The sequence below is a fragment of the Harpia harpyja genome, chromosome 17 (assembly GCF_026419915.1).
Source record: "Harpia harpyja isolate bHarHar1 chromosome 17, bHarHar1 primary haplotype, whole genome shotgun sequence".
In the NCBI taxonomy this organism is placed as follows: domain Eukaryota; kingdom Metazoa; phylum Chordata; class Aves; order Accipitriformes; family Accipitridae; genus Harpia; species Harpia harpyja.
Window position 1 is genome coordinate 22473930 of NC_068956.1, and position 23231 is coordinate 22497160.

At 37.6% G+C, this 23231-nt stretch overlaps 1 protein-coding gene across 3 annotated transcripts in view; it reads right to left on the reverse strand.

Moving 5' to 3' along the window:
• MICU2 (mitochondrial calcium uptake 2) overlaps positions 1-23231 on the reverse strand; it is a 148585-nt gene that overhangs the window by 82833 nt on the left and 42521 nt on the right. The gene's annotated exons all lie outside the window — the stretch shown is intronic.

Here is a 23231-nt window from a genome sequence, read left to right on the forward strand (position 1 = left end):
ACCTGTTACTCTCTGTGCTATCAGCACAGAGAAAGCTTTAACAGAACTTGCAGGTTTCCATGATTTCTTCCATCCAATCCCCATTCTCTGCCATTAATTCCTCTTTCATATAACAGTATTGCTGTTGTAGTTTTACACTTGAGACTATCAAAGACATGTTTTAAAGAACCATAAATGATATGTCTGCAATGCCATTCCTGTGGCATTACAAGAAAATGATTTTAAAAGAAAAAATACTAGTTAAATCTAAAACCTGTTGTAAACTGGTACTGATTTGCTGACAAAAATGGTGTGGGATATGAATTAACTTTGAAACTGCATGCAGTGGAGCATCAGTATTTGACAACATGCTAGTTCTACCTACACTACAGAAATGCTGCAGAATACTAATCTTCAAGTCCCAAATTAAAAGCGCTCTGCTTTTTATTTATAGAAATTTGAAATAGCAGTCTGTGCTTAAACAGACTGAAAAATAAATGACTTTAAGGTTTTTACTTTAATTATTACTTCTGGCTTCTGCCAGAACTCCATTAAGGCTACAGAATCCGAGCCATCTGAATATAATTCTTGTCAATTGTCTGATATTTGATAAAGCAGTTTTCTCCTGCACTGTTTAAATTTCAATAAGTTTTGGTTATTTTTTTTTTAAACACAGGAAAACATGAGCCAACAGTTCAATGTTTTATTAGAAACCACTAAGTATAAGTTATCTCCAAACAGAAGAAGTTCAACCACCCTTTACAATAGAGAACACCGATGAACAGAGAAGTTGACAGGTTAATATCTCCTTTTCACTCCCTCTTAGTTTGCAGACTGCAAAGACCATTTCCTCTGGCAGGGGAACTGAAGTGTTACATTAGTGCCACTTTTTAAATTACTTATGGTGTTAAATAAAAGTGCAAGAATTCCCCAAAAGGAGTTGAAAGCCATACTGAGGCAGAAACCTCACTAGAAAAAGATAGATATAAATTCATTTCTCAGAAAATGAAGTATAAGGAGGTAGAGCCAGTAATTTCTGGCCGCCACAGCAAACAAGGAGAAATGAGTGAGTCTGAGATAGATTAAATTTCTCTTTGGATGTCAAACAATAGTTACGCAAGGTATGTCTGGGATGATGGACAGGTCATTAGCTCAAAGCCACCAGAACACTGTTCACAGATCACTGTCTACATGTTCGTAACAAATTCCCAGCTCCAGCCTAAAAAGTGAGAACTCTGTTACCTTAGACTCCTCCTGGCTTCAGTAGAGAAAGTTGGGTGTCTCTCTCCTCACAGCATTCAGACACCTAAAATTTGATTTCTCCTCTGATAAATCTATGTCTGACTTAACTCCTTCCTAACCAGGTGTAGTAAGAAATGAGACAGAGCATGGAAGTTGGCAATAATAATCATAAGCAGCCTACAGCTCACATGAAGAACTCCAACTGCCTGGGAAAGACAGGAAATCTTTGTTGAGGAAAATAAAAATCCCAAGCACTATCACTTTCTTGCCATAACTCAGGAAAAAGACTAGACTACAGCTGATACCCAGCTCACAGCAATCACAGCAGTTGGTAGATCTGCGGGCAGAGAAGAAAACGGGAATGTCTGTTCCAACCTGCTCCTGCATTAAAAACTATTTTTGCTTTTCTTTATGGAAGTGTAAATTGACGATGCATACTAAAAGCAAGCACTACTCAATTATGATAATTTTGGTCAAAAAAACAGAGGAATTGTATCAGGAATTAATGTTGTCCTTTACCTTTCTAATCCTAAAGTTATAAAAAACACCATAAAATCCTGCATTAACTCCTACGCTCATTATCCAGAGAAAAACACAGAGTTTTGATTTTTCTGAAAGTGGTTGTTTTTTTTTTTAACTATTATTTTTAAGGTCATATACATGCTGTATTTTCTAAAAGTCTAAAATAAATATATGAAAAATTATATGTTGACCACTACAATTATTTTGCTTAAAATGAAATAGTAGGTCATTTGCCCTTTTGTACTTCAGATGCTTGATCGTAAATATACCCTATGTCTCTGACTAAAAAGTTGCCTTCGTTTTCATTATTTTACACTATTGCTCTGGGACTCAGAGTAAATACAACTCTCTATCATGGCCATCAGCTGCAACTCCAAGCAATGTGCTAGATAACTAAATGTTTCATTTTTGACTGCATAGCTGGAAGTGTGAACATGACCCATTACACCACTGTAAAAACACATCTCAGCAGAATACGCAGATGATAATTGTCCTTCCAAACTTGAAGATGTCAGTGGACTGACACAATTACAGCCTGCCATTGCACACAAAATCACTGCACCCTGCTGAGTACTACCATCCCAGGGACCTGGGCAATGACAGGAACGGAGACCCACTGACAGGCTGGTGGTACCACTGCTCAACGGGACTTAGCCCTGTCTTAGCTGTAGTAGAAACCATGCAAACTGCGGACACTGGGTTGCACCCGCTGTTTCACACTGATTTTGTAACTATGAACAAAGTAGCTGTACAGATTTCAAGCTTCATGTATGACTGACTGAAGGGATTTTTCAGGTCCAGCTATTGAGTGAGAGCACCCCAATGGTATTTGCAAATGCAGTGACAACACTCTGCTGTTACACCTATGTCACTATCAAAATAGATGCACTTACAGCTTATGTCATAAGGAATCAACTGCTTTAAATAGGATGCTGTTGAAAGCAAAAAACTGGCTTTGAAACACCTCACTGAGCAGGACATTGGCCTCTACCAAGCCTCTAAAAGTATACGCAACTTCACCAAAGCATACTTACTACGTAAGTGTGCTTTCATTGGAGAACATGTATTAGGATGCACCATAATGATTATTGTGAACAGCATATTTTGTTTGCTTTTTAGCTCATCTTTGATAATGACAACACATTTTCAAATTTTAAAATCTGACAGACTGTGCATAGTGCAGAAAGCATGCCTCCTCCAAAGTCCGAAGGGACAAAGCTAAGACTTGACATGCTCATTGTGTTCAAATTCCTTTCTGTAGCCAATTAATGTTTTGTAATGAGTGAAAAACTGGAGAGGAACTCCTTCTTTGTTTAGCATAATACGTTGCAAGCACGTCTGTCTTAAAAACTCCACGAAGAACCAAGGAGCACAGTTAGGTAAGGGAGGGGGCGGCGGGGGATATCCATTCCACCTTCTGAAGCGTTTCTAGCAAACGAAGAAAAAGAAGAAAAAATTAACAGTGGAGAGAAATAGAAAAATTAGGAATATATAGGATTGGAAAGGACCTCTAAGATCATGAAGTCTAGACCTTTGCTTATCTTTTTCATGAACTACTAGGCGCATCTGAAAAAAAAGTAAAAATGGACAACACAGAGTGAGTTTACATGTGTTCAAAGCACAATTATCTTGTATGATTAAGCCTAGGGCTCCTGGGGACTTTATAACAAAAAAATCATCTGAGTCATTATAGGACTTGCACTCTCTCTAGTTGCTTTGATCAGCAACCACATAGTTATCACCCACACTTATATTTTCAGCTTTCAGCACTTCATTTAAATGATTAAAAGAGACCAACCATTCCTGCAGATTTATGCTTTTAGAAAATCTAGAAGAATGAAAGGCAAGCACAGCATTGCTTATGTTTATATTTGGAGACTTTTTTCACAGTCATAGGAGATACAAATTAATGCTATGGAGTTTCTGCGTTATCTATGGAAAAGGTGCTTTGACTCTTCAGCTGAAAAGATAGAGATGGTGTTATATCACATCTCTTGCAACAAATTCCTACTTAAAATGTAATAAACATTTCACTATTTGAACACATTAAGCCACGACACTATAGCTTTCAAACTTTATTTCAAAGAACTTTATCTGGAGGAATAAACAATACTTTATAAATTCTAATGGTATCAGTACTTGAAAACAAATCTCAGATAACCCTCACAATATACGATGTAAGTAAGAAGCGACTAGTGTAAAGGAAACATGCTGAAGAAGGAAAAAAGATCACTTAGCGGAAATGGTATCGGGGACATTTTCAGAAAGAGATGTACTACAGTAACCCTCTCTGCATCCACGTACAATTTATGGCAGTGCTAGGGAGTGGGACGTTTAACAGAAAATGGTGAGCTATATATTCAGAATTTGTTGGCATCAAGGTAGAATGTTTAAATGCTGAATTAACTCAACTAACTCAACATAGTACTGAAGGGCCCAACCTGACAGATGTACAGCACAAGTGGTAGCTGGACCTTTTGAAGTGCACAGCCGATGCTTTTTTCACACTGGCAGCTACCACCCATCAACAATTCAGGGGAAGTACAGGTGCATGAGTTTGTAGTCCTGAATTTGAATGCTAGGATGCTAATGGGATGAAGTAACATGTCCCTCCTGCAGACACCCACAGAACAGTATAAAGCCAGAAACTCCTCCTAAGGCCACTGGTATCTGAGTTTCCACTGGTATGAAATTTGGGAACTCTTCATGTAGCGGAGTATATAAGATACTGGCAGGTCATTACTTGAATATTTTAATGCAGCAAAAAGGAAAGCAAACATTTATCATACACTGCAACAAAGGAAATTTCACTCTGTGATAGGAAAGATAACAGTAGACCCTTTGTGATAGATATGACCCCAAGCATGAGTGCTGAGAATATGAAAATCAATTTTTCTGAGTCTTGCATATAGTACTGCGAGAGTGGACATACAATGTGTCAGACAGGTAATTCAGCTTTTCTATACTGGAGAGATTCTGCTGTATCATCAGTCATATATTAAGTTTTTCTAAGAGCAGTTTCTTTATTAAAATGTTGTGCATCCAAAGCACAAAACCATAAATTTTATTTTAGCAAAGAGTTAAGTCTTCAGTTATGAAACTGGCAATGCAGTTACAATGCACAAAGTCTGAAATAAGAAATCACAATCTGGAAATAAACTTGAAGCTAATCCCTTCTCTGTTAGCTAGAAGAGCTGAGATCCTGCCTCAAAAGGTGGTCGGCTCTGGAAAGACAAGAAGATCAAAGTCCCTTTTGTCCCAATTACACCTGATGGCTATCACGATGCTATACTGTGCACGAGCAAAACTTCAAAGCAGTCTTAAGGGCTCTTACTCTTTTTTTCTAATAAATTTAACAAAACTCATTGTGTTAGCCATTTTGATTACCTCTGGATTTCTCTGAGAATACAAATGGAACAGTTTCATGTTACACATTATCTGCACAATCCTTTACAATGCCCAGACCCTGCACTATGCTGATTTTTTTCTCTATCCATCTTCCTGCTTAGGAAATGAAGGGACCTACCCTGTCATCCGACTTCTCCAAGCAGAGTTTCTAAAGCTTTATCTCAACTTCCCTGTTACAGAACACATTAACTATGTAATATTTTGAAATCCCAGAATTCAGCACACATCGCCGGGGTTTTTAAATAGAGCACATACAGTTGAAGTGGCTCAATTTCCCGTTTTAGTTGCAAACATTCAAACTAACAGAAACTCAATAGTTATTTCCTGGATTGGCAAAGTACACAAGTTGAAATGCAAAGAATTGAATCTCAAATTACTACATGATTTTATTTTTTTAACATGAAAGTGAGACTATATCCAATTCAACATAATAATTTTATAGACAGGTACCCACTATGTTCAAAGTGAAGTATTTAATTTATTAGTAGAAAAGTAGCTAGAGAGAGAAGAAAATTTGGGGGGGGGGATAAAAACCCTGGAAAAGTAGTGGGACAAGAAGAAAACAGCGCATGTTAAACAACAGCATAGCTTAATCAGCACTAGAAAAGCATATTACACGGATATTCCAAATATAACTAGATGGACTGACAATATGACATCAGACTGAAATAATGTTTGGTACAACAATTCACTTATCTTTCATTTATCACAAAATCATTTAGGAAAATCTTTTTTGAGTATAGAAATGTTGTTTATGTTGCTAAAATGATTCAAGTTTTTGTGGCTTCCTTGTGAAATATTGCTTCGTTCCACCTTCAGAGGAAGAAAAGTTGAACCCAGCCGAGGTCAGTTCACTGTCGTTTACCCTGAATGAGCTGAAACTTCCAGTAATTCCAAGTGGGAAGTAATTTCTGTTAACTATAGAAAAGTTGCTGCACCTTTTTTTGACCTACTAGAAAACCAGGAACATACTCTGTTGGGATACTAAAGTGAGTCCCCTTTACTCAAAAGAAAAGAAAATAAATTTATATATATCTCTGTTATATTGAACACAGAATCTCTTTTAATATGTCTTATATGTTAAATATTATATTGAAACATGAAAATGAAAATCTATTTTTCTGGATTAATTTAGTTTCCATTACTAACAGTTACATTACAAAAAAGCCAGCATGTTTTACCAGCTTCTAAGGGCCCAGTCACTAACTGTGAATTACTCTCCAAATGACTGTATAGTTTGGCTAATTAAAATTTGAATTATTTAAAAAAACCCTATCAAACCAGCATAATATCCTGCCTGAAAGATTAATTTTTTTAAAATTCAAGTAAGACTGAACTTCACAGATAGTGACACAGTAAAGAAGGCATTTCTTGCAAACAAGAGTTTGATTTTGAGCAGCACACCTCCACAGGCCCCATGGAAATGTGGAAACCTGCCTGTGCAGGTGAATAGCAAGAGCTCACCCCAATTTTCTCCTGCCAGCGGTTTCAGCTGTGGCAGGACAGCAGATTTTACAAGCATTGCAGGCCCCACTTTGATTGTTCTCCTGTCCTGTGAGAGGAAACCGATCCCAGTCTACCAGCGGTTCACAGAAGACGCAGGCAAATACTGCGTATCGGAAACACTGTAACATATTTTTTCTATTTTATTAATTCCATTCCTCCCAGCCTATTGGGCAACTAATTGCTTTTCTCATCTATAACTGAGGGTCCCACGACATTTGCAGTTTCACATAAATTTGTGAACAGGACTATAAAAAGTTATTCTTGTAATATCCTAAGACAGAATGCTTTGTTTATAAAACAAGGGGGAAAAACTTCCTAGGGACTGATTGAGCCAGGCTTTAATCCCCTTAGTAAGAGATAGTGTAAGAAGTGAAAAGGTCCCTCCTCTTGCACACTTTTCTTAAGGCTTTCCAAATCCTTGATCAGAGTTAGGCAGGAGACGGTCTTACGCTGAAGCAGGCAATGAGGATGGGCAGAAGCGTGAGGCTAACGGCCCGAGGTGGGGGAGAGGGGCTCCGCACCAAAAGGGGCAGGGGAGAAAAGGAACCAGAGCAGCAGCACACCGCACAGGTACAGCACCTCCCCTGAATGAACTCAACACATTTTTATCTCCTGCAAGCAAAAAAAAATTACTAAAACATTCGTTCTGATGGACACATACCAGTGTCCCTGCCCCTGAAGAATATAGGAAGCTAAGTTAAGTATGAGTGAAGAATAATAGCTATTTTGCAAACACACTATGAAAGGAAAATTGACAGGCAGATGAAGACCCAGCTTGGTGTCCTGGTTTTGGCTGGGATAGAGTTAATTTTCTTTCTGGTAGCTGGTACAGTGTTATGTTCTGGATTTAGTATGAGAAGAGTGTTGATAACACACTGATGTTTTCAGTTGTTGCTAAGTAGTGTTTAGACTAAGGGAATGATTTTTCAGCTTCCCATGCCCAGCCAGCAAGAAGGCTGGAGGGGCACAAGAAGTTGGGAGGGGACACAGCCAGGACAGCTGACCCAAACTGGCCAAAGGGGTATTCCATACCATTTGACATCGCTGCTCAGGAGCTAACTAGGCATCAGTCAGCAAGTGGTGAGCAATTGCATTGTGCATCACTTGTTTTGTATATTCCAATTCTTTTATAATTATTATTGTCATTTTATGATTATTATTATTATTATTATCATTAGTATTTTCTTTATTTCTGTTCTATTAAGCTGTCTTTATCTCAGCCCACGAGTTTTACTTTTTTTCTGTTCTCTCCCCCATCCCACTGGGTGGTGGGGGAGTGAGCGAGCAGCTGCATGGTGCTTAGTTGCTGGCTGGGGTTAAACCACGACACTGGGAAAATTAAAACAAAAATAAAAATCAGACTTATGTGCCTGACAGACACCACTGTGTTTCCTTGTACGTATCAAAAAACATAGTATCATTTCAAATAAAGAACTCCAAGCGATTCACTTTCTTTCCTCCCTTCCTTGCAAATAATTTTGTACCTGGGAATTGTTAGGACTCTTTTCATACACTACCAATAGTACACTGTGCTCTAATGGAATAAAATCTTACTAAACCACAAAACCTGGCAATTAATCAGACTGCATATGCGATGTATTCTTTTGTAAAACAGAAAAAACCAAAATTCTGCTTGTCATCAACAGTAAAGTGAATTTCGCACTGATGAATCAGTTCCCACCTTCAATATTGAAAGTTGGCTTTCTGAATGTTTAATAGGAAGTATGTAATCTAAATATTAAAGTGTAAACTTGACACTGAATTAGCTTGAAAAAGAAAGTGTCTACTTTAGCGATGTGGTACACTTCTAGAAATTTAAAATCTGTAAGAATCAGGACAAAATACACCTAACCACAGCAGAAGCTATTTCATAATTTGACATTTTGGAACAACTGCTTGTGAGAAGTGGATGCAAGCTTCCTACAAACGTAGCATCTCACTTAAAATGAACCAAAAAAGGACACTGGTTAAAGTCAGTTTCTTTAAGTAGATTTCTGATTTACTTCATCTTAGCAGGAGTCGTCTAAAGACCAGAAGCCAACTGTGTAAGCCCACACAACCGGCTCTCTAAAGACAAATTTCAGTACAGGAAAAAGCCATTGAGCTGTCTTTATAATTCACTCAAATTACTAATGGGATATTGTAGTTTCCATTATTTTCAGTACCCTACAGCAATATAGCTACTTTCAAAGGAAGTTTACTTAATTATTCTGAGTTACATGGCAAGTTAAAAACATACAAGATCCCTCCGTTAAGAGTATTTTTTTAAGACATCAAAAGCACATTTTCAAACATGCACACTTTATTTTTGCAGAGGGAAAGAAGCTGCATGTCACAGATCACCTCCCTTTTCTCAGAAGCATCATTCTCCAGCACAGACCCATCAACTGGTGAACAAACTGAAACAACAACATTTGTTTTAGGATGATGAAGGTGTGTGAGATTTCTTTCCGTGGCTGAGACAAGGACAACTGGTTTTAATCTACTATATAAAATATCCAAAACGCATGCTATAAAAGCCTTTTACTCAGACTAACATTTATGTCTGTATCATGTTTTATTTAAAAAAAAAAAATTGTGTCAGTGAAATCCTTTGATCCTTCTGTTATTAAGAGTTAAACTTTTGGGCTGATGCCTTGCATACATTTCAAGCATGTTATGACTACTGTGCTGTTTAACTACACAGGGATTATATGGGAATTATTACAGGAAGTTTGATCTTTAAAGGAAAAGAAAAAACGCAATCACCTTTGTAGAATTGATTTTTAAGGTTCAGGTGGATTTCTTTTCTTTAGACAATTTTCAACATACTGATCTTGACTTAGATTTACAGAATGATCTGGCAAAACAAAAATTAATAAAAGTTAGTCAGGACTGAGATATGGTGAAAACTGCAGTGTAGACTTTTGTACCAAATCAAACATTTATGAAACACCACTAAAGGGAATGCTAATGTACAAATCTGCAAAATTTAATATTTTACATTTCAGCTTATAGTCACAATTACATTAGAAAATAAGTCTTTTGTTTTGTTTATGATGGAATAGCAGATGCAGCACACTATTTAAAGAATATTATGATTTTACAGCCTGTTGATGGTTCAGTTTATGCTACCAGGTTGTAAAAATTAGTGGAAGGAACATGAATGCTATGTATATTTCACCTTTAAGACAATGTTAGCCTAATTGTATTCTGTAACAAAAAAAAGGAAATAATAATAATAATAATTAAAAAGGACAAATGCATTTAAATTCACCAATAACAAGGCTCCTCAAAAACAACTTCTTGTATACTACAGTCCCAAATTATGGGGGATTGGTGTATTGTTAATTTTTTTTTGCAACCATTGGCCTGTTACTCCGTCCATTGCATTAACATATTGTAAGAATGATGGGATTATGTAAAAAGAACCCTTGGCCCCAGCTAGAGATTAAGTAGTCATGTCACACTCTTTCCATTCTGCCACCTTGAAAACTATTTCAAAGCCATTCTAAATCCATGCTAGGGTTTTAAATAGAGTGCTTTCAAAAGCCATCTGCAAAAGAAAGCATGCTAGAAATAAGCCAGTTAGCTATTTTAAAAATTTCTGTGATTATTAATCTTTAGACACTCACAAAAGGCTTCAGAAAAGCTCAACTCTAACAGGTATTTACAAAGTAATTAAAAAAAAAAATCAGTACTTAATCTAAAGCCATAAGCACAAATCCAATTTGATAGCTGAAAAAACTAAAATATCAGTTAACAATGTTCACCTGTTCTGAGCTTCATAGTTATCACTATTTAAATCTTTATTAGAGGGTACTTCATGCCTGAAACTATACAATAGCAGATCAGTGCCATAATCTTGTTCAATACTGATTAATTGGAAAGCAATCCTAGAAGTAAGACAAGCCTTGCAACTTAACCTAACCTTCCGTGAATAGACAGGAAACAAAAGGTAGATCTTCAGAGTTAGCAAGAAAGGAATTATGCTAAAGATATTTCAAACAAGACTAGAGTGTGCAACCGATGGGAAATACTTTGCAGCTTATTCATAATTTTTCTTTGTAATTTCAGACTTTAATAAAATGAATCACTACACAGCTTATCTCCAGCAGAGCTCAGAAAATCAGAGTTACTTTATGGTTTCCACTGCACTAGTACATGAGCGCAACTCATGGGTGGGAGTCACCTAAGACCGCCAAGCAGTCATCCTCTTCTGTTATAACATCTGCAAAAGCCATTTTTCACACACCCTAAGGCACAGAAATCAGTAGTCCAATCAAAGATTAACAACTTTTTCTTCAAACCACGGACCCCAGAACAAACCTGCAATATGCCGTTTCTTGATGGACCACCTCAAGAATGACTTTCTAGGTAACTGCACTAACAAAATTACTCTATAACCAGAACACACAAAATTACTTTCTCCATCATCTAAATCAAAACCACAAACTTCCTCATTGATTTCTACTGCAAACACATCAACCTCCTCCCTTCACCAAATCACCCTCTGATACAGTCCTGCTCTAAGGTCAGCTTCCTAGGCACCACAACAGACATGCAAAATACACCACCTTGCTACCACAAGCAAAGAGCCCACAGCCCAACACACCTGTCTACATAAAACCAGCAACTTAATCACTTCGGCTCTGAGTAGAGCCACTCATTACTCCCTAACCAGCCTAAGAATAAGCTTTGCCCAACAAAATACTCCCAGCAGGAAAAGATCTTGTCTTTGAACAGGACACAGATATTGCATAGTAACCTCCTGCAGTAGAAGATTTCTGCCTCACGTCCTTCCTGCAAACGTGTCCCTATCTGTCAAACCGCCCCATGCTGGAAACCATACAGGGCAAAAAGCATCAGAGAACAACCAATACATACTTGGAAAAGGGTGTATAATCGAAGGTATGTTTTCCAAACCCCATTCTTATGACTTCTTCATCTTTTACCTAACTCATTATTGGTAGCAAATCTCCAGTGGTTTGTGGAACAGAACAAGATCTTGCAAGGATTAACCATCCTTGTCGCTGTCTCCACAATAAACACTATAAATGCCTCCCAATACAGATTCACAGTTTGCATTTCCTCTATGAGTACATACCAGATGCAAAAAATGATTTCATGGAGACCATAAAATAAAACTACTAACCAATGCACAGCAGCATGAACTCACACAAATGAAAACACAAACAGCCAGCTGCCAGCAGACCATTTCTCAAAACAAAAAAACCCAAACCAGAACCCCTCCATCCCTAACCTTTCAGTCTTGACCTTCAAATAAGACAAAATATTTCCAGAAAGTGAGCTTGCAAACTATAATTTATAATTTTACTATATACTAAATAGAACAATGTTGATATCAACTCTGGTCTTCCAACTTACAGACCTCCACACACCTACGGTTGTGTTAACCATAGGCATAACTCACTGCTTGCTTCTCTATTCAAAGCTGGCCAGTAACGCTTTGTCAACATGTCCCTCTGCCCTGCAGGTACCAACCACCCTTTTATTTTAATTTGTCTAACTGACATTTTAAAGTTACATTCAGAGCAACTGCTCTTCAGTCATCCTTTGTTTTCATCAGATCTGAGGAACGCCTTGTTTGATCAAGATGTCACATGAGAAAGTGGACAAAACATAGCTACACCATCAGCTAATGCACCTGTAAGTACCTACTATCATAGGAAAAGTGATATTTTGGAAGAAAAATGGTAAAATCCTCTCATCTTTCTGTACTTGCCAACAGAAAAACTGATTGTCAATTGTGTTAAACGTGTAAGATGAAAACATCACCGTAATGAAGAATCTGTATATCCCTGGCACAGAATATGTTCCTCTGCTCACGAGATGAAAGTAATCCTAAAGACAATTAAATCCATCTACAATCAGGATGAAAAAGCAACAAATGAGGCTCCCAAAAGTCTTCTTTTAGTATAGCAGGCCTAACCTACAACTTTTGCCTTAGGAACAAGGAGAATCAACAACCTAACGGAGTTGGTCATAGGTCTTTAACTGGAAGGACCAAATGAAAGAGTAGGGACCAAACACAGCTAATGACAGAACAAAGGATTTGTAAGTATAGTATTTATCAACCGGAGTCTATCTTCTCATTTGATCTGAACATTTAGATTCTCTTATGCAAGGATGTGATCATAGCCTGAAATTGTCTTTTGTCTAAACCAGCGTACTAACACATGGAAAATACAGGTTTGTAGTGTGACGCTTCAATAATAAGCATTAAGCTGCCAAATCTAGAAACAGAATGTAATTATCATAACAAAGTATTCTTGGAAGAAAAATGTGGGTTTTAATAGACTGGTTACTCTTTGGAGGTACAAATCATATCCCAAAAGGCAGCAAAGATACACAACCAACTAAAAGCTATTCTCAATTATTATCTTAATGCGAAGTGGCCTTTGTTCCTAAACACTGTTTTTACCACACAATTATTTTCATGACAATGATGTATTAACATTTTTGACAAAGCAGCATAGGTGGACAAGGTACAAAGCGATAAAAAGCTACGTATATAGTGGCTGTTCTGTAAGCAAAGGTCAAGTTGGAGAGCTTGGACAAATCTCAGAGTTTGAGATGCCTTGCTCAGTACTATCTGCAATGTTAGTCATCATCAGTGAGCAGGCTACTGCCTGCAGCCCACTTGGTGAGGTCTGTCTGCTAGAGGCAAGGTGGACACTTCTCCTCTGGCCCTATCGAACTACCATGTCCCTCCACTCTTTTTTAGTTAAATGCTTGAGCTACTCTTGTCTGTTTTGTCTTCCAATATCACAGTATGCTGATGATGCATAAATTACCTTTCTCTCACCAACCTTGACTAATTCAATCCACAGCTTGGTCCCAATCTCTGACACTCTTGGATGCCTACCCATCTTTTTACAGGTGAAATGACTCAGCCCCAGCTCCTTCTCTTTTTACATGAATTCTACTCCCTACTTCGTTCTTTGCACTGTTGTTATCAATCTCATTGTTCAAATTTTCAAACAAGGAGTCATCCTCTAGATCCATGTTCCATGTAATGCAACTACCTTTGTTACTTCTTTTTTTCTTTCTACATAGATACACTTTAGAGAGGACTTTATCCTTTAACATTCAGGGCTGCCCAACTTCCCTCGAGGAAAATGACAGCTAAGATCATGAGTTGTACTGAACGTTTTGTTTAGTGTCATCTCAACTCTTCAGCACTTTGTTTTTTTTTTTTTTTTTAAAAGAAACCCGCCACAATTAATTCAAGCTTTGCCCTCAATTTCTAGTATCTGGACTACTTCACGTTTCTACTCACAACATGTTATAGTGTAACTGGTTTTTATCCTTCCAGTGGCACTATTTTCAAACAGTCCACTTTGTTGAACATTAAAGCCACAAAAGCAAGGACTCAGAAACCTGCCCTAATTATAACTACTAGTTCAGTCATAACTTAGCCTTCCTTCTTATGCATATAATGTAGTGATATGACTCTAAAAGTTCTTTCAATCGTTTCAGCACTCTGAAATACACTTCCCACTCCCCCCAAGTTCTGTTATATAGAACCATCTTTACTCTATATCTACACTTACTTCTCACCACAGCATATGCCTCCACCATTTGAGCTGAGGGAGTAATTGGCAGATTCAACAGGATCTTATCTTGATTGACTGAGGGGAATAAAACCCCATGCCTCATATTTACAGACAGCAAAGGAACGTACCAAGACTAGACTTCCCAGAATGCGGACTTGGCAGAGACTGTCCTGCCCCAGTTACTGCCCCATCCCCACTGCCCAGTCCCTCAGCCGTTCAGTTTCCCCTTTGCTAATCCCTTTACCAATCCTGGAGCTACCACCTCAGCAGCTGGTTTTATCCTTCCATCTCCTGATCTGAGTCTGCCCCATTCCTGTCTCCTGCACCTAAGACACTTCCCTGAAAGTGCATGTACCTTCCATTTCACTTTCACTGAACAGTTTCAGAAAAATTCAGCCTAAGGCTGACTCCTGGCACAGAGAATTTCAGAGTAAGCAGTTACGTTTTGACACCTGTGAACAACTGGAAACAGGCTTGTAAAGAAAAAGGTCGAGTAACCTTATCTATCAGCAAAGCCACTGGAGCTACCTGGAAACTGCAAGCGTCTGCGACTTCAGAAGCCCATTAACTTTTATGTTGCCCCATACAAGTGCTGAGGCACAACTGTTGCTCCAGCTCCTCAAAGCACGCATATATGTATATATATGTATCTGTGTGCATGTAGATACATAAATAAAGTTTTGCAATTTATCTGTCCTCTGTCCAAGCTAAGTATTCATTGGTAAAAAATGTCAAGTATTTTACCACGTTGTATCAGAACACCAGGGTTTAACCCTGGAGGCACTAAAAGTGCATCCCATTCCCATTTCTGTTGGGTGTGATATAAAGCAAAATCATTAAATCACCAGTAAATAGTTATCAGCAGATGAGGATACAATGCTTTCACAAACTAACTTCCTTCAGCAAAAGATAGTTTTCTGGGGAAACACTTCTTTATAGGGGAGAGTTGCAAACATCATGGTGAATATTTCAAGATGTGGTAGGAGTTGTCCACATAGACCCATCCTCTAGTGTTTGCCAACACACGACGTAAGTGTTTGTAACGAATCCCCAAAGAGCACTGGAAGTATGATTCAAAAGTCCATACAGCACTGCCTGTCTTAGCTGCCTTACTTGCTTAGTTGATAATACAACAACTATTGCTAACAGCTGCTTTACAAAATTTCAAGGGTTTATGACAAAACAAAGACAGAAAGTTCAGCGAAGACCATGCCGTTCAGAAATATTTGCTTGCCCTCACTGTTTCTTGGACTGCTGCTGTGTACACAGACAGAAGGCTGCTTCAGAAACATCAGTGACAAAGAGGCAGTTTCAAAATAAGACAGGCGAAACACAGCGTGTCTGCTTGGTCCAGCAAATAAGTTTATTTTTAAAACGCAAGATGCTGAAAATAAGCATGACTTTCACTCTTGCCTCTGAGGGGAGTGTCTGTTTTGGGAGACCAAAAGTAGTGTGCAGTCACTCAAGTTTTGAAAAGTGAAGGCTCTACCCCAAAAGGGTGTCCAAAATACATCTTTTGCAGCAATACATAATATGCAATGTCTCACCACTGCCACAGGGTGTCACAAGTTTAATAATGTTTAACAGAATTCAAAATGTTGCAAGTGAAGATGACAGGGAGACTCCAATTACAGCTTAACATAGGCTATTGCCTTAGTTAACTCACCAACAGCAGCTGTGAAATTTGTAATAATTTTTAATGATCAACAGCAGCTACAAACAGGACCGGGAGGCAGTGAAATTACCACATTTCACAGTATGTATCCACCTGAATCAGTTACTTCTACCAAAATATTCTAAATGTCTTGCCCCTAACTGAGCTTTTGCTCCTACTGAGTCTGGAAAATGCTACCATTAAAAATAGAGAGATGTGCTTCTTCAGAATAACCACCATTTCTTACTTCCAAAGCTCCTATGTAGGTAAATAACTAACTGATATTCTCCATAAATTATTAATACTTTTGACAGTTATGTTACTTTTGCAAAGCAATCATCATTGGTTTCAATACTTGCCCTTTCTTAGACTAGATACATTTCATTTGGTGATACTGAACCATGAAAATACAGTGGGGGGGGGGGAATGAAATGGACTCAGAACGGTGAATTTTAATTATCGGAAGAAATAACCCACATATCCAGTTTGGGATTTTCATATATGCATGTGTATGTATACACACACACACTACTACGTATGTACTGCATCTTACATATGTATATATACACACATATACAGATAAAGAGAGAGGGGAAACATTCAATATAGGGTATCATTTTATCAGTTTAATATTTGAAGGAATAGTATGATTCTCCTGAACTTCAAATTATTACAGTGTTTCAAGCTCTTTGTGAATATGCTCCCAACTCCATGCCAACCCTTCAGCCCATTTCTCCAAGCCATTCAGCAGGACTGTTTGCCCACGTCAAGCTTCACCAACAACTTTAATTCTTCTGTGCATTTACAGCTCCCTAAATTTTTTTTTAGAGAAGGATTTAAATATCAGAGGCTGAAAATGGATATTAAATTCTTCTGTTTTCACTCGATAACTTATTTTGCACTTAGCTCTGTAAATACTGATGTTTGATGATGATAATTTAGTTGAGAAGTGTTGAGGGCAGCAGTTTATAGGAATACCACACACTTCGCCAGGTTTCCATTTCTGCTTTTTAATACTACAAAGGCAGCCTACTGCTACAGATTGTGAAGAGAACATAAGACATTAAAGCCAAACATCTTTGACCCTACATCCCTAACCTAACAGACCGTGGTTTTAGGAATACGGGTAAGAGTACACAGTAGATCATGGCAGATCAGAACATTCAAACACATGCAAAACTTAGTTTAAGTCTCTTTCCATTTGACAAAACACTTAAATCTGTGCTCAGCTTTACAGACATATTTATGCTCAGTTAGTTTAACCAGAACTTAAGCAAACAGGCATTAAGCATAATTTGAAGATCTTTTTCAAAAATTCTTTTAGCCTGCTTTCTTAGCCGAGTTTTTACCACATTTGAAAATTAAATACAAAAATTATGCGCTCTGTATACACACAGATTGGTCTCTCTAAATGACATAGCCCAGAGAAATTCCTAGGCCATTTTTGCATTTTCCCCATATTCTGCATTCCAAGGTTAGGTCAGGGAGCGTGATTTCCCGACTCAACTTTCTGCTTTTTTATATTTGACCTTTAAAGTGACTGTAGGACATTTTCATTTTCCCCCACCTTCCTTCTCCCACTTTTTGCTATCTAGTCTCTGCTCAATTTTTCTCTTTAGTAAACCAGGTGAAGCTAGTATAAATCGGAAAACTCAGATGAAGTCAGTGGATTTATCCTGATTACAGATCAGAGAATCTATTTCATTTTTATTAATGTATAAAAAAAATTACAAGCCTGACTGATTTTGAAGTAGTAGTCTGAAACTACTAAGCACCAGCCTTAGCTACAACATACACATTTGGACAAGCAGTGATGCTTTTATTTTAATATATACACACATACATACATAGATACACACTATTAAGGGAAGGGAGAAAAAAATTCTTATAGTCTTAAAAATGAACACATGGTAAATTAATTGTGGATTTTTAAATAAATATGGTAAGCCACTGTTTGAATTAACGAGAGGTGGTTTTTTTTACTTATATATTCCATGATTAAACTACTGAATTACTTCTAAATTATAAACCTGTTTCTTCATTAATGCCAAGAATATGGAAGTGAGAAATTCTAAGATTTTTCATAGCTGTCTGCCATATGTTTTTACTGCCCTATGAGAGCTTTCTGCTGATGAGGCGACCTATTTCACTCTGAAGCTACAACTAAATTCTCTTCCCTTGGTGCAATTTTGAACAAGCCAGTGATGTGATCAGACTAGTGTCACTAAGCTTTTCTTATGAAACACATGAGGGTTTTCTTTTTTTGTTTAAAACAGATTTAGGACAAGTATTGCACATTCATGGAACAAGAAAAACACTTGTTACCATGCAGTAAAAAAACCTCTTCTACCCTTCACCTTAGGACTAAGAAAAGTAACACAATGAAAAGCTCCCTGAAAGCTGAGAATACGTACCAAAGCTATGTGAAACACAGACAAACTTCACGTCTCTAATGTCAGAGATGCTGGATCTCTGTCTTTTTTGCTTCAGTTCTCCGGGGGGGTTGGAAAATCATGACAGGAAAATGCTGTAACAAAACCTGTTTGCAGCATGGTCAGAAGAGAACAAATCCTCTCTTCCCCCAAATCATAACCCTAATCAAAATATTGGACTGACAGCTTTCACAAAGAAGGAAGAACAGATGCACAATAATGAATTTCTAATCTCCTAGGAAGCACAACACAACTGAAGAAAACCAAAAATAGAAAGTCAGGCCATCAAGGTATCACCAGAGATGGTTATTGTTCACATTTACAGCAATCTTTCCCCAGATTCTGTAAAGGACTGAAGTTACTGGAACATGAGTGGTGGCCTATTAAATTAAAAATAACTAAGTGAGAAAGGCTTTAGTGACTTGCATGGCCAATATAAAAGCATGATTTGGGGAAACTTATTTTTCTTTCCTCAAATTTAGACCTCCTAGAAAGAGTTTGCTTTCTATAATGTTTCTAAATTTGTCTCAACTTTGAGGCTCTAATTTTCATGCTCATCAGAAAGCTTCTATAACATGAACCACCTCCAGGCAGACATAGGAAAGCATATATTGGCCTTTTATTCTTTTCTTCTCTGAGAACTGCCACTTTTCCATGAAGATGAGAATGCAATTACATCATTGTCATTTTCTAATTAACATTATGGCATCTAAAGCTTTTAATAATCAAGCTGATATAGGAATGCTCACAGAAAGGAAATAATTGCAACCTCTACAGTACATGATAAACAGTAATATGATTGTAAGTTCTTACTTCAAATCAGCAGAAAAGCTTTGGCATTCACTTAAAAAGAAAGTATAATAAATTGAAAAGCCCTCACTCCATTAGTTCATCTAAACAAAATATGTTACGTTAAGATTGTGTATTAACTGTTCTTCTGAATTCAACATTTATTTCAAACTGGAACAACATCCATGAACCAGCACAAATAATGCAATAATTGTTTACATGATATTTTAATAGAGAAAGCCAAGGTATTAACAGTCTTTTGTGACAGTAAGGAATTAATGCAGTTCCTTTTAAGAACTATTTTTTTTCCAATAAAATAAAAGCATAAATAAGAAATCCCTCACAAATAAACCACTGAAGACATTTCAGCTCCCCACCCCAAAGCATTCTTGCTCTCGAGTCAGACAGCATTTTACAGGGAAGATACAGAGCTTCCCTTTGAGTAAAAAGGAAAGAATGCCAATAATTAGCCACCCAGGAGGCATTTGTTTCACAATATTTTTGTTACTCCATGGCTTCCATTGTGATAGGATTTGTGAAGACTTACAAGTAGGCTTGGAATATAGCTTCTAATTCAACAATGCTGGCTTACTATAAGTAACCCTCGTTTGTTTGTCAGAAATCATCAAGGTCGTTACATTTTCCTCTACACTTTCAATGGCCACAGAAAAGCTAGGATTTTATTTGTGGTGCACTCCAGCTAAAAACAACAGCAATTATGTAATGCTGTTCTCACTTCCATTTAAAGGGACAAAATTTGTTATTGTTTTAAAAAGCAGAATAGAATACTTATGGCCTACTTAATACTGGCAGATACAAGTAACTCAGTAAAATGCTAATTCTGAAAGCTGATTTTAAAAAGACCTAAATATCATAACCTCATGCAAAAATCTCATGAGAACTCACCAGGATTCTATCCAAAGACACTGGAAAATATAAATTACAGAATTACAGGAATAGGTGAAATGACAGAGATTAATAGAGGTGCTTTCTTTCTGGAATGATGAAAAAAATTCTCATAACCAAAACAAATAAAAACATTCTCTGAAAGGACTATTATCAGTACATTTTTACTGTATTCAGGGTCACAATCTGAAAACAGAAAACACTGACATCAAAGCATGAGAAAGCCAAGTTATAGCCTACTGAAAAAAATATGGTACAATTTTCATACAAAAGTTTGTTTCTAAAACAGGACAGGATTTTTATTTAAACAAAGAAAACCTAGCCCTTTTGTTACATTCTCTACAGGAAAGGCAGAGACAGAGCAGGTAAGACAACCACAGCAATCTAAAACTAAACTACATCTCAATTGTAAATCTCCATACCTAGAACTTTAAGAGGCTCAAATGCATCCTCACTCAAATAAACTTTTACTGCACTTTCTCCACTACTTAATCTGTAATGCAAATGCACACCTAGCATTACAGAAAAGAAAACGAAGTAAAAAGAAAAATCACAGGATATTATCCTAACAAAAATTTTAATTTAATCAGTAGACATTAAATTCTACTCATCAAATCCGCAGCTACCTGATGTGGTAAAAATAAGTTACTACTGAGTCACAATTAGTAAGTCAACCACACTTCTACAACTCCTGCTAGTCTCCTCAAGTACACACCTTCTGTTCTTGGGCCTAAAACAAATTAAGGCTTCACTGGGGAAAGACATTGAGGTCCTGGAGCGTGTCCAGAGAAGGGCAACCAAGCTGGTGAGGGGCCTGGAGCACAAGTCTTATGAGGAGCGGCTGAGGGATCTGGGATTGTTCAGTCTGGAGAAGAGGAGGCTGAGGGGAGACCTTATCGCTCTCTACAACTACCTGAAAGGGGGTTGTAGTGAGGTGGGTGCTGGTCTCTTCTGTCAGGTGTCTGGAGATAGGACAAGAGGAAATGGCCTCAAGTTGTGGCAGGGGAGATTTAGGTTAGATATTAGGAAAAATTTTTTTACTGAGAGGGTTGTCAGACATTGGAATGGGCTGCCCAGGGAAGTGGTTGAGTCACCATCCCTGGAGGTATTCAAAAAGCGAGTGGACAGGGTACTCCAGGGCATGGTTTAGGGGGCATGGTTAATGGTTGGACTCGATGATCTTGAAGGTCTTTTCCAACCTAAATGATTCTATGATTCTATGAACTTAATTCCTTACACTGGGCCAGGGACTGCAGCCCCATCTATTTGATATGATGACTTAAGCAGGTCTGATTTACAGCAATCATCATCTTTTGGAGGGAACTGATTTGCTATGACGATTGCAGCCACTGATCTAACCGCATTCTGAAAGTACCATTTAGAACAAAAGTCATCATTATTTGGAATAAAAGTGCTTTAAAGAACACTAATCTGTCTTCCGTCATTTCCAGATGATAACATCCCTATATGTTCTCAAATGGAGATGTTATTACACTTTAAACAGACAAGGCTTTGACATCCATCAAATTAATGACTCAAAAAAACCAGACCACCAAAAAGAGACAAAGAACTCCAGAACCAATATAGACTCCAGAGAGAGAACAAGTAGAAAGAAACATTCTCCTATCTATAAATCTAACATAATTACAGTTAAATATTTGAAAAGGGATAATTTATCCATTATTCTAGTTTTAATCTACACACACTTCTTCCAATCATTATAAAAAAAAAAATCTTTGTAACCACACATCTAGATTAATCTTACAACATTTTTTTTTAAAACATTAACTTAAGTCTCTAAGCAAAGCTACAATTCTGCACATAGGGAGCCCAATTCTCCGTTCACCTTAAGGCATCTTCCCAGTTCTCAACAAGTAGCAGCACCTCAGAGTAAGAGGACAATGGAAAGAATCAGATTTAATAGAGTACATTACTATCATACATTGTATATAACAATTTAGGAAGAAATCACAGAAAAATTTCACAGCTATCAAATACCAACACTTCAAATGTACATATTAGCATTTTTCCAAACAGCAGAAGTCAATACTAAAGTATTCTTCTAAATTCCCACTCCACACCCTCATTTTTGAAAGAAAACAACTCTAAATTCAAAATTAATTATGCTTTAATTTGAAATGGCTCCACTCAAAACCAAGCAAAAAAGTTCTGGTTTATATAATGGAGCTGGAGAGAAATCTCAAACTCATTCACCTTAAACAGACAGAAAACTTAGAGAAAAGAATTTTCACATTTTTTTCCACAACATAATGAATTCGGGCAATTGACAGGCAAATCAAATTCTCTACTGTATGACTACTTGGAAGTCCCAAATAAATTATTAGTCATTCCTCCAAAGTCATACAGACTTGCTGGGTTTGATCCAAAGAGTTGCAGAACAATGGTGTCTGGCTAGGAAGCCATGCTCCGCACACTTCTATCCTTCTGCAAACCAGACTGTCTTGACACAAAGGTGGCAGCTGGCACGAGTGGAGGGGTCACAGCTTTCTTCAGGCTCAAAGGAGGTCCACGTACTGCCTCCCTCATATCCCAACCCCTGTTGGCTGGTGGGGGAGATGGTTCAGGTGAAAATTGAACCTGGCTTGGGATAGTCCAGAGAGAGCAAGAACCTCAGTTCTGACAGATCCGGAAAGTTGAGAGTCATGAAAGAAGTTTATAATTAACTGGGGGGAAAGGGGAAGCAAAAGAAGAAAGCAAATAATGATCAGAAACACAGAGGGAAAGACTGACCCTAAGCTATGGTACACTTTTATGACTACGGACTGTGAGCTTAAGAAAACTTATACTTGATTTTGTTAACTAAACATGAGTTGTCATCTGATCAGGAGTGAACGGTGCCAGCAGTTCTGAAATTGCAATAATTTTCAACAGGTGCCTGTACTTCAAGACTAGCAACAATTGTGAGCAGATATTTGGGTCCAAGAAGCAGATTTAAACAAGTCTGCCTGGGAAAGCTTAACTCACAATGTTAGCAGGAGAAAAGACAGTGAGCTGAGCCATTTGGAGCACAGCTCTACCACTTGACTTACAAGAGAAGTACAGGTCACATCTTTTCATTCCACTGCAGCTAGAAAATGCAGCTTAAAAGCAACAGATAAAATTAAAAAGTGGATCTCAGTGGGAGGAAAAGAAGAAAACAAAAAGCCTTTAAGTAACCGATCAGCATGAACCACACTTACAGAACTGTCCTGGAGATAAGCATTTTCTAACTTC